Source organism: Dermacentor silvarum, chromosome 1 (assembly GCF_013339745.2).
Source record: "Dermacentor silvarum isolate Dsil-2018 chromosome 1, BIME_Dsil_1.4, whole genome shotgun sequence".
Lineage (NCBI taxonomy): Eukaryota > Metazoa > Arthropoda > Arachnida > Ixodida > Ixodidae > Dermacentor > Dermacentor silvarum.
Window position 1 is genome coordinate 198,715,737 of NC_051154.1, and position 10,958 is coordinate 198,726,694.

The window sequence follows — 10,958 nt, forward strand, 5'->3', positions numbered from 1 at the left end:
ATTGGTGCAATGATCGGACACCGCGCACTGCTCGCCACTCTCCACAGCTGCTGCTTCTCTCGGGAAGACTGTAAACATGCCTTGATTAAAGAAGGTGAGCGCTGCTTCTACGTCCTGCGCCAGAACAGCCAGGAATAGGCAGCGCTACTTAATTCTAACGGAAGAATAGAAGAGTCGCTTAACGCTCCACCAAATCGTTTTCGAAATGTACCAAAAAAATCAATTTCCAATCCTTCTGCGAGAGAAACAAGAACGCTTAGCTCACAAACGCGCCAATAAGGAGCCACTATATCGGCTGTTCTGGCGAACACTATCAAACATTTTAAAGGTTGCCTGTGGCAGATAGCACGATTGTAGTTCATGAGCTGGTCTGTTTGAAGAGCCGGACATTACTTGCACAAAAAATGGAAATGCATAATCGAGTAATTAACAAAAAATACACATTACGTTTTTAACTAATTACCTTATTTCCCGTATTGCAATTTGCAAATTCAAACCGTGGAGTTCGCAAGGCGGATCCACTTAGAACGAATTCTCAGGATGATACCAGTTTCGATATATTAATGCCCGAACTTTACGGAGAAATGTCGGCCTGCCAATCACTTGGACACCCGCTACTCGAAGCTGCTTGGAAGAATGAATTTATTTACGTGAAATAAACATTTTTGCGTGGAAGTATAACGTTGTAGAGCCCTTTCGGCATGTTTACGACATCTCTATGCCAATTCTTATTTGCTGAGAATCCGTTTTAGGGTGATTTTTAAGCTTACGTTGCGTGCCGCCACGATTTCCGACCAGCCACCGTAAGCTAAGCAAGGAGAAGGGGGCCAATCGTAGACGCCGGCCGGCACCATCCTCCTCATCCGGCTATCTATTTTCACTGCGCGAGCTCGGCCCCACTTAAATCTTATCCACTTCTACTTGCTACTAGCCTCTTGTCATCCACCTAAATAAGAGAAACCTGCCAAGATAGGCAATTTAATTTGTTGTGAAATTAAACAAAAGTGACCTGCTATAAACGAGGAGAGCGTTTCATTGGTCGGCTCAAACAACGCTGCTGGTCACTACCCGTTTGTTGCGTCGGCGGTTGCGTAAGTTTGACGTCAAGTGATTGGAATAAAAACATATTGGAATAGTTTTACGTTATACGGCCCATGATGTGAAATTTGGCACAGAAAGAGACGCTCAGGCTTAGCCATCTCTGGCCAGGTCTGCCAGGCTAACCCCGCCTGTAACATCGCCACCCCCACCAACACCTTAAGAATGGAGTATTTTCAGTGATTCCAAGGAAGTTTTACTTTGTTTCCTATGCGCCTTACACCGTCAACAGTGCACGAGCAACGATTGCTAGAAACTCACGTTCCCTCATAGCCTCACCAAGCCAGAACTCAAAGCCCCATTTTCAGTGGCTTCCAAGCCACTGCGGCGTAATTGGCAACGTGTATGCCGATGAAGCTGCTCGATCTGATCATGAATGACAACACACTGTGCTTATGAAACGTACCAAGTTCCCAACACACTCAGCTGCATCATCTTCGGCTCTTCGACTTCGTCTCCCATATGAAATATCCCGAATCGAGACAACATGTAATGCTTTGCCGACTGTGCCTTCACGCAACCTTCATGAAATCATTTGCTTTCCGCATGGGAATAACCGGCAGTGCTGCTTGTGACGACTGTGCCAGTGAGAAAACTATCGAACATGTTCTTTGCCGCTGTCTACTACAGCGCACAGACGCCGTCGCTGGCGACCGCATTGGCCTGTTTCGACGACCAGCCGCTTTCGGAGAAGACTATCTTGGACTGCCGGCCGGTACGGTCGTCACGCTAGAAGTCGGTCAAGACGCTATTGAAGTTCCTACGTTTGAGTAACCTATTGGAGACACTCTAATACTCACGCAATCGCCTTCCCTTCCATGGTTTTTCACTCGGTTTTATTTTTTCTCCGCTATTCTTTCCCTGTTTTCATTAGTCGTACCCCGTATAACATAGCAAACTATAAGGCAGCACTTAAGAGTGAAATATGCCCTAAATCACAGGACTCATGAGCAGTCCGTACGTGAGATAATAGAGGACCACCATCACGCTCTCGATAAAGGGAATGGAATCATCCCTCAGTGGCTGCCTGGGCACACCGGCAATGCTGGTAATGACCTTGCCAACGAGGCGGCCCGGACCGCCGATAACCATATCCAGAACCACCTCTGCAAGTAAACTTGATTTCGTGTCTAGAATTATTACACACACGTATTGGTATTCTAACCTCTTCTACTGTCGTCTATATACACTTGATGCTTCCTTAAAGCTAAACGTTCCGTCAAAAGCTTCCGGTTCTTATATCTCATTGTTGTGGCGTCTCTAGCTCGGGGTGGCCATTACACCACCCCGTGTGGGAGACTCTTGTTGAAGCAAAGAAACTATTCAACAACCTTTGTGCCTTTGTCAACGGTTGGACGTCGAGCGTGAGCCTCTCCGGGCACCATTAGGCCGGCTGGATGCAAGACCATTTTCGGAGACAAAGATCCTTGGACCATGGTCGTGGGCATCGATGGAACAGAAAGCAACGAGAGCACTATTGCAGTACTGCAAGTTCGTTTAAACTTGCTGCACATTTTCACGTGTCCTGGCAACTATAATGCTCTTTTTCTCTCCCATCTGTCTCTTCTGATCCCAATACACATTTTCCGCAGTGCAGGTTAGCAAAGCGGACGTGCGTCCGGTTAACCTACGTGTATTTCTTCTCTACTATTTATATCCCCATATCATTCCCATCTATAGACTCTCTCTCTTGTTGTCTTGGCTGACTAAAAGATAGAAACATCGTTAAATGGACAGCTGAGAGGTTTACCTGCCCGTAGGCGTAGCATGCTGCTTCAGTTTGTGTGTATTACACATGAAATAATACACACACACATCGCACACACACACACGCACACGCACGCACGCACGCACGCACACACGCACACGCACACGCACGCACGCACGCACGCACGCACGCACGCACGCACGCACGCACGCACGCACGCACGCACACACACACACACGCACACACACACACACACACACACACACACACACACACACACACACACACACACACACACACACACACACACACACACACACACACACACGCGCGCGCGCGCACGCACGCACGCACGCACGCACACAAACACACAGAGACGCACACGCACACACACGCACGCACGCACGCGCGGCATACAATGCGCGCGCGTGCGTCTGCATTGCATCTAGCTGGCCTAGCGCGTGGCTGGCAACGCTGCATTTTGCAGGTTGAAATGCAGGAACTCCCCATGAAAGCGCGCGATCGTTTGGCTGCACCCGTAGAAGTCACAAAGGGGGCAATTGGCCATCCCAATCATAAAGGAGTACGCGTTTAAATATGCTACTCCAAGCCATAGACGGGCTAGAAGGGTGCAGCCACGTCGTGGGAGGCCGGACGGATTACGAAGCTTTAAGATAGGGTCCAGGTTATGAAGGCGTGAGCTTCTAAAGTTGGATGAATTCCATTGATCATGTTGCGTTACGCGCAAGTGCGCAAAATTTTTTCGCTGCATCGGCTCTCGAAGGGGGAGTGACAATGCAGTTGACACCATACACAGAGAAAACACGCACATAATGCACGCAAGCACACACAGCGAGCTGTGATTAGCACATCTGATTATTGCCATTGTGCCCCGAGCAATGATGTAGCGAGTTTGCTTGCGTTTACATAGCATTCTTTGTTGCTGGCTCACGATAATGCGTCGCTTGGCAAACGTGTGCACTGAACGCCATGAGATTCACTAAGCTTTGATGGTCGGTTCTTTAATGTCGCACTGCTATGTGTGCTGCCCCGTGAGTTCACCATGTCGTTAGGTTAAATACTTAGTTGATGTGGCCCTCTTCTTTATTAAATGTATAATATGGGAACTCTGTCTGGATAGGTCTTCCTGATTTTCATGTTTCTCCTTGCGTCGTTGGTGCTGCTAGAACGCCAATTAGCAAACAAGGGATGATCAGTTATAGCATATTGAAAGGGGAAAAGAGAGCTGACGAATGGGGAGAGTTGTTGCTTTCAAAAAGAGGAGGGGAGCAGTGAATGATTTTGTTTAGCACATATTTCTTTCGTCACTGCGCACCAGCCCATAACCGCAGGCAAAACGTGCACTCAACCTATAGACATAGTCCGAGGCTAATGCTTTAAGAATTAGTCTCGCGCCCTGCAATAGAAAATGCTGACACAGTTTAGTAAACACTCGACAGCACGTGCAGATCAAGTAGTGTCTAGGATGCTCTTTCGAAAATAGCCGACGCATAATCTAGCAATCCTTCCAGAGCGCATCTGAGGCTTTAATTGCTTTTAGTGGTCTCCTAATGGCTGCTTTCAAATGCTTTTATAGCAGCCGGGGTAAACAGACCGGCAGTGGCCACTTTGATGAAGAGTTGGGAGTCACGAGCAAATATTGCACGTCGCCTGGGGCAGAATCACTTCAGCGCGAGCGAGCCACGTCAACTCTGAGACGACAGCGACTGATCGTGGCTCTTATTTTGCTACGTAGGCGTATACTGCCTGCCGCTTTATGAGAGGAGAATTAAGTACTGATTACTTACTGGCCACAGGAATATTTGATTGAGCTTATGAAGTACATATTTTACATGTGATAATGGAGTTTGACCAAGACACGAATATAGGCAGGAAAGCGAACGCTGTTTGATGACGTTGATCGATACCGTGCAGGGTCTTCCAGAGAACTGGCTGGTTGCAGAGCGAATGAAGCTGTGCCGCGTTCTCTGACGAAACGTACGGAGTTTACTATCGAATATGCATCGAACCACTCACGTATGCCAAGGCGACTGTTTTAATAGCCTTCACAGAGATACAGGCACACACCTTCCAGCGGTCAAACTTTAACTGCCTGCAGCTGAAGATCTTATTCTAGTGAATGTATTTAATGCGATAACGTTAAATCGTGGGTTGCTATCCAGATGACATTTGTTTAGGTGTCACGGTGCAGACTAAATACATGGATACGATGTGTCAAACAGCGCTGTCATCTGGTTAATATATATGCAGGAGCAACGCACATGGTGGAATCTACGTGAAGTGAAGCTTTTGTGAAGCCGTTAATCAAATGAAGTGAAACAAAATACACTGCGTACAATTGTCTTTATAGTCATCCTCTGCATCGTGTAATCTCACGCAATGCTTATGTTTATGTACCGCTAAAGTCATCACGTTAACGTCATACAATGTGCCAGCTTCGAAAAATCTGTTCAGCATTTGTCTGACACCTATGACGAGGTAAAGCGTTTTCTGAGTCGGTAGGAGAAGGACATCTGTGATTTGCGCCACACTGTCGTGAAGTCACAAGAATTGACTAAAGTTATCGAGTTGTAACAGTACAGCCGACGACAAAATATCGATATTCGTGGTCCTTCTCCTCGCGAAAATCAGAACCTTTTTGCAAGAAGTTAATAAAATAGCACGCTGTCTTGAAATTGCTGAGCTTTACGGGGATAGCGTAGATGGGCTAACCCGACTCCCGCCCAAAGAAGGCAGGCCTCCAGTTGTATTTCTTATATTTTCATCAAACAGTGCTGGCGAAATGGTTTGAGAAACGAAAGCAACTAAAGAGCAAGCTTCCGGGCGTAAGATATTTTGAAAATCTGACGGCACAGGCAACAAGCGACTACTATGGCTGGTGAAGCAAGAAGCAAAGGAAAAAACCAACAGTTTGTTTGGACGTCAGAAGGACGAATCTTTGTGCGCAAGTGTCCTGAGTTGCGCGCAATAAGAATATCAACGCAGGAAGACCTCAGCAAAATTGCCTAGACATTGCTTGATACGGAAATCATGGCCGCTTATCATACCTCTGAATCTTTCAATCGGTTAGTACAGGTTGGGAACTGTTCCTACAAGAAACACGTTTCACTCTTTCACATGAATGCAAGAAGCATCCGAAATAAACGCGTAGAAATGGAGGCATACCTATTGCAGCTGGATTGTTGCTTTGATTTTATAGATATCTCTAAAACTACTGAGACGATGCAGGTGTGCACAATTTCCCCGAATAATAGACAGGTTTCTATTTACCGTTTGGGAAGGTGGGGTGGAGGTGTGTCCTTTAAGCTCGGCAGCATAACCATATCAACATTTTAGGGGTTCTACCTACATATGTGTGACGATTTCGAATCAGTTGCTACTGTGTATCGCAATTATCTTGTTTTCCGCCTCAAGCGGTACTTTCAAGCATCTTAGACTACGTTGAAACACTGTTACTTTACGCCAATGCTAAAATATTGCAAGTTATTATTGTCGGCGATAATAATGTCAACTTGTTTTGCTATAATCAAACAACATTTCACATGCTTGAAGTTATGCTTGTGAGCAGCTGCGATACTCTGATTGAACAAGCTACTAGGGTTACCATGCAGTCTGTTACGCTTATTGATTTATGCTTTACAAGTGTAAAAAAGGCTGAAACTTGCTCTGCAGTCCTAGGTTCAGGTATTAGTGATCCCTTTTGCAATTTTTGCAGCACACAATCATTCAAATAACGTAAATTTCACTACGCGACACATACGAGTAAGTCAGCGTAGCATAAGCTTCTTTCAGTCGCTAGTCGCAAGCACAAACTGGGCAAACGTGTATACCGAGCATAATCTATCTCGATCTGATGAAGTGTTTATTTCAAAATTACAGCAAAGTTCAATACTGCATTTCCTCTCGTAACAGTAGTTAAGCATAACAAATCACGAAAACCGTGGATTACAAACGACCTCCATCAGCGTACTAAATTTAAGGAAAAATTATTCAGTCGATTTCTAAAGACACGCGACCTTCAGATTTTGCAAGAACTTGAGAAGTTTAGGAACAGGTTTAGCATGGACATGTAGAAAACTGAATCGGCGTTTTTAGAGCACAAGTTCGAAAGTGCTACCCAAGAGAGCCGCAAAACATGGGAGGTCTTTCATGAATTGACAAACACTCCTGCAGCATGTGTGCAATTAGAATTAGAAATAAATGTTATAAGATATTGGGGTGATTCCTTAGCCAATTCGCTGAAGGATTATTTGGTAAGCGTTGGAGCAGCTGAGTCGCCGCCTCCCGTACTACCAGAACGAAGCTGTTTGACGTGTGTGTGCCATGTCGTAGAAGACACGCTATTTTTGACTCCTACATTTGAAGATGAAATGGTGTATATTTTGAAATCTCTTGAAAACAAGTTAGCAGCCGGAGCAGATGCCATAAAAGCTTTACCATTTAAGGTGGTTGCGTATGAAATTTCAAAGCCACTAAATTATATTTTCAATGAAATGATGTCATCTGGTATCTACCCCGAGAGGCTAAAAATTGCTCGTGTAAATTTACTTCATAAATGAGGAAAATACAATGAATTGGGCAATTACAGACCAATCACTTTTCTCTAAAGTTGCTGAGAGAGTCTTGCACACAGGCTTTAATGAATTTACATCAGCCGAAAATATTATCGTAGAGCAACAAGTCAGATTTCGAAAGGACAAGTCTGCAGAAAGGGCACTAGTGGGAATTGGAGATAATATCATCAAAAATATTGAAAAAAGGTTATTTACAGTTGGAATTTACGTAGATCTCCAAAAGCCATTTCATTGCATCAAACACGATATTTTCTTCCGTAAGATCGAAGCGTAATGCTTTAGAGGAAAAGCGCAGAACCTCATGTGTAGTTATCAACACAATCGACTGTAGTACATTTGTATCCATGATGTTGAACTTAACAGAAGTCCAATCAAATATGGTGTGCCTCAAGTCTCTGTATTGCCCCCCCCCCTTCTCTGCTGTATTTAGTCTATTTGAATGATATTGTTAATATTCCTACTACTGGTGAGCTATTAATGTATGCTGATGACACGAGCGTCTTCTTCTCAGGGGCGGAGCTTGAAGAGACATCAAACAACTGGTTGTGCGGACTTAATTTATGGGTCTCGTCTCACAAACCTAAAATAAACGCAAAAAAGACAAAATATATGTTGTATTCTCCTAAGAATAAAACAATAGATTACGCAGTAAACCTCATTACGGTGGCTCATTACGTGCCCTTGTTGATTATCATTCCTTTTTAGGCGTCTCTTTTCAGTCAAACTTAAGCTGCTCGTGGCACGTAAACAACGTTAGAATAAAGGTCGCGAAGTCCCTTGGCATGCTTAACCATTTACTTCATTTCTTACCAACTAGGCTAAATAAGGAATTGTGTTTTTCTACCATCCATTCTCATTTCAGTTATTGCGTGTTGGTGTGGGGAACGGGAAATAAAACTGATAAGGATAAACTTTCTGCGTTACGAAGAAAAGCAATTAGACTACTCAACTCTGGAGATCACATTGATACGTTGGCCTTTATGTCAAAACATAAAATTCCACATTTCTGCCTTATTTATAAGATTAAATTGTCAATGCAGTACATATATTGTGAAGTATCGAGAGGCTGCAGCGCCTTTTATCCTCAGTTCCTAAGCAGGAAGAGTGGTCCTAATCCGTCTAAAACACACATAATTGTAGAAAGAGCTGAACAAATTATGGAAAACAAACAATAGATTACCAGATTATGAAATTGTATAATGAGCACCCCGCTATAATTGAACTGGCACAAACAAGTGCAACTGCTCAAAATTTCAAATTCCGTATTCACTTACTTAACAATTTTAAAAAATGCAGAAAGATATTCGGTCCTGTTTTATTACAGTTAAGTGTATGTACTGCCGTCACTCTTACATTTTGAACTTATTGCGACTTTTGCCTATATTGTTCTTTATGCTATAATTTTCTGTACAATGTGTGGCAACAACCTTTACTAAATGTGTGAAATGTTACTATTAGTACTTTGAATTGTGTGGTTTAATTTCTCGAAACTGCACAAGGGATTATGAGGCACTCTGTTGTGGAGGGCTCCGAATTAATTTTGACCATCCGGGTTCTTTAACGGGCACCTTAATCTAAGTACATCAGCATGTTCTCATTGAATGCGGCCGCTGCGACGCGAAACGTTCAACAAAGAATAAAACACGCGAGTCTAGATTTTTAACATTGAAATGCCATTGGTAGTTATTTCGGCATGTTTGGTTACGTCTTTATACGTATTAAGAATGTGCCGAATGTTGTGTTGCAAAGGCAACAATGACAAAAAAATGCAGCCAGTTCCACGTAGTGAAATCTGTCGGAAAAGCGGATCTGTGATCGTTCCGTTTCTGCGATTGTCACGTATGTTTCGCAGTGGTAGTCTTCGTTTTAGACCAAAGGAACGACCACATCTCCGCTGTTTCGACAGATTTCACTTCGTGGAACTGGCTGCATTTTATTAGTGAGACATGAATATCAAGGTAGGGTAGAAAACGCTTTTATTGACTGTTTAATCTCTCCCATTGCTTGTGTTTTCGCAGGTGTAACGTCGGGTGTTTTTTTGCCCTTTACAAATACGGATTTGTGATCGCTGTGGTTGACGGTCAGTGGACGCCGCTCGCGCCGAGCCGCGTCGATCGTGCGAATAGCATGTGGCGCAAACACCTGCTATTATACCCCAGCACCTCTCCTCCTCCTCCTCCCCGGCGCGCGCTCCGATTGCTCGGCTCCTCTCCTCCCGGTCACGTCACCCGGGAGGGCTCTCCTCTTCTCCCAGTCGCCGGGAGAAGAGGAGAGCACTCCCGGGTGACGTGACCTCTCCGGCTCTGCTCCTACGTAACGGCGCCGTCATTGATGGCCTACGCTTGACTAAGAACAGCTCCGCTGTTAAAAAATTCAGTGTCATTACACACTGTGTAGGTAGGTGGATGACCAGCGAAACTGTGTCTGTGGTGATTGACCCATGATTGACCGCTGCTCAGGTGAAACGTGTAAAGTTTGCGGGATCGGGGCCACATGGACGGTTCGCATTTCTTTCCGCCTCTCGGTCCTGGCGGGCAGCACGCTTACGCTTGGCGTCCGCGGCCCGCTCATCGTCGGTGGTCTCCTTTTGCCGCCGCCGCGCCCATTCCCTTTTCTGTTCACGCCGTCGTTCTTGGTAGGCACGGTGTTCTTCAGACCGTACAACACACGGCCTACCAATTTCACAGCCAGAGTAGAACTGAGGAAAGGAGTCTACGTAGAGCATGACGTCAGGAGAAAGAAGACACTCAGTATAGCACTAGTTTGAATACGCGGGATGGTGTACACGTGTATGGTACGAAGGTAGACATGGCAGACGCGGGTCAACATGTAGTATCTGTTCTTATTAGCTTAATATCTGATACGGCTTGCATTTGGACCCAATATATTAAACCTATTTTTGCAAGTTGGCGGAGTGCTTGGAGCCTCCTTCACCTCCGCCGCGGGTTGGCCAGGTATTGCACTATCTTCGGGATCGGCCCATGGTTTTGGTCTACGGACATCGATTCGCCTATATACGGACATACCGACGGTTTTGGTCTACGGACATCGAACTAGCCATAGACATCTTCGCTGTAAAAAGTACGAAAGAACGGTTTGGTCCCAATTCCATCGATGACTTGGTCCGGCCACGCGCTAACGTGAAAGAGAGAGAGAGAGAGAGAGAGAGAGATATATATATATATATATATATATATATATATATATATATATATATATATATATATATATATATACAATGTTTAATTATATGCTGGAGATGCAAGCCTGGCGGTTCGCCTGACATGCTAGTCCAGATGCTAGGTGACGATTATGATATATACAGTGACAAACACTTAATAGCACATGAGTCACACACTCGCACATATACACCATCGATATATTTACAAAGTTTCATTAAGGATCATGGCCCGCAAGAGCGTCAGCCAGCGCTTTCGTGGTAGGTAACGCGCAGGTGGTGTTTGGCCATCGGCCGAGAATGTGCCGCAGTTGCAAGCTCGAGTACTGTCGCAGGTGTGCAGTGCTGCCTTCAAAGACTGTCTGTCTGAAGCGTAGCG

The 10,958-nt window shown here is 44.9% G+C and overlaps 1 pseudogene; it reads left to right on the forward strand.

The window, feature by feature from the left end:
* Positions 1–10,209: 10,209 nt before the first annotated feature.
* Positions 10,210–10,389, forward strand: LOC119437814 (U2 spliceosomal RNA; annotated as a pseudogene).
* Positions 10,390–10,958: the final 569 nt, after the last annotated feature.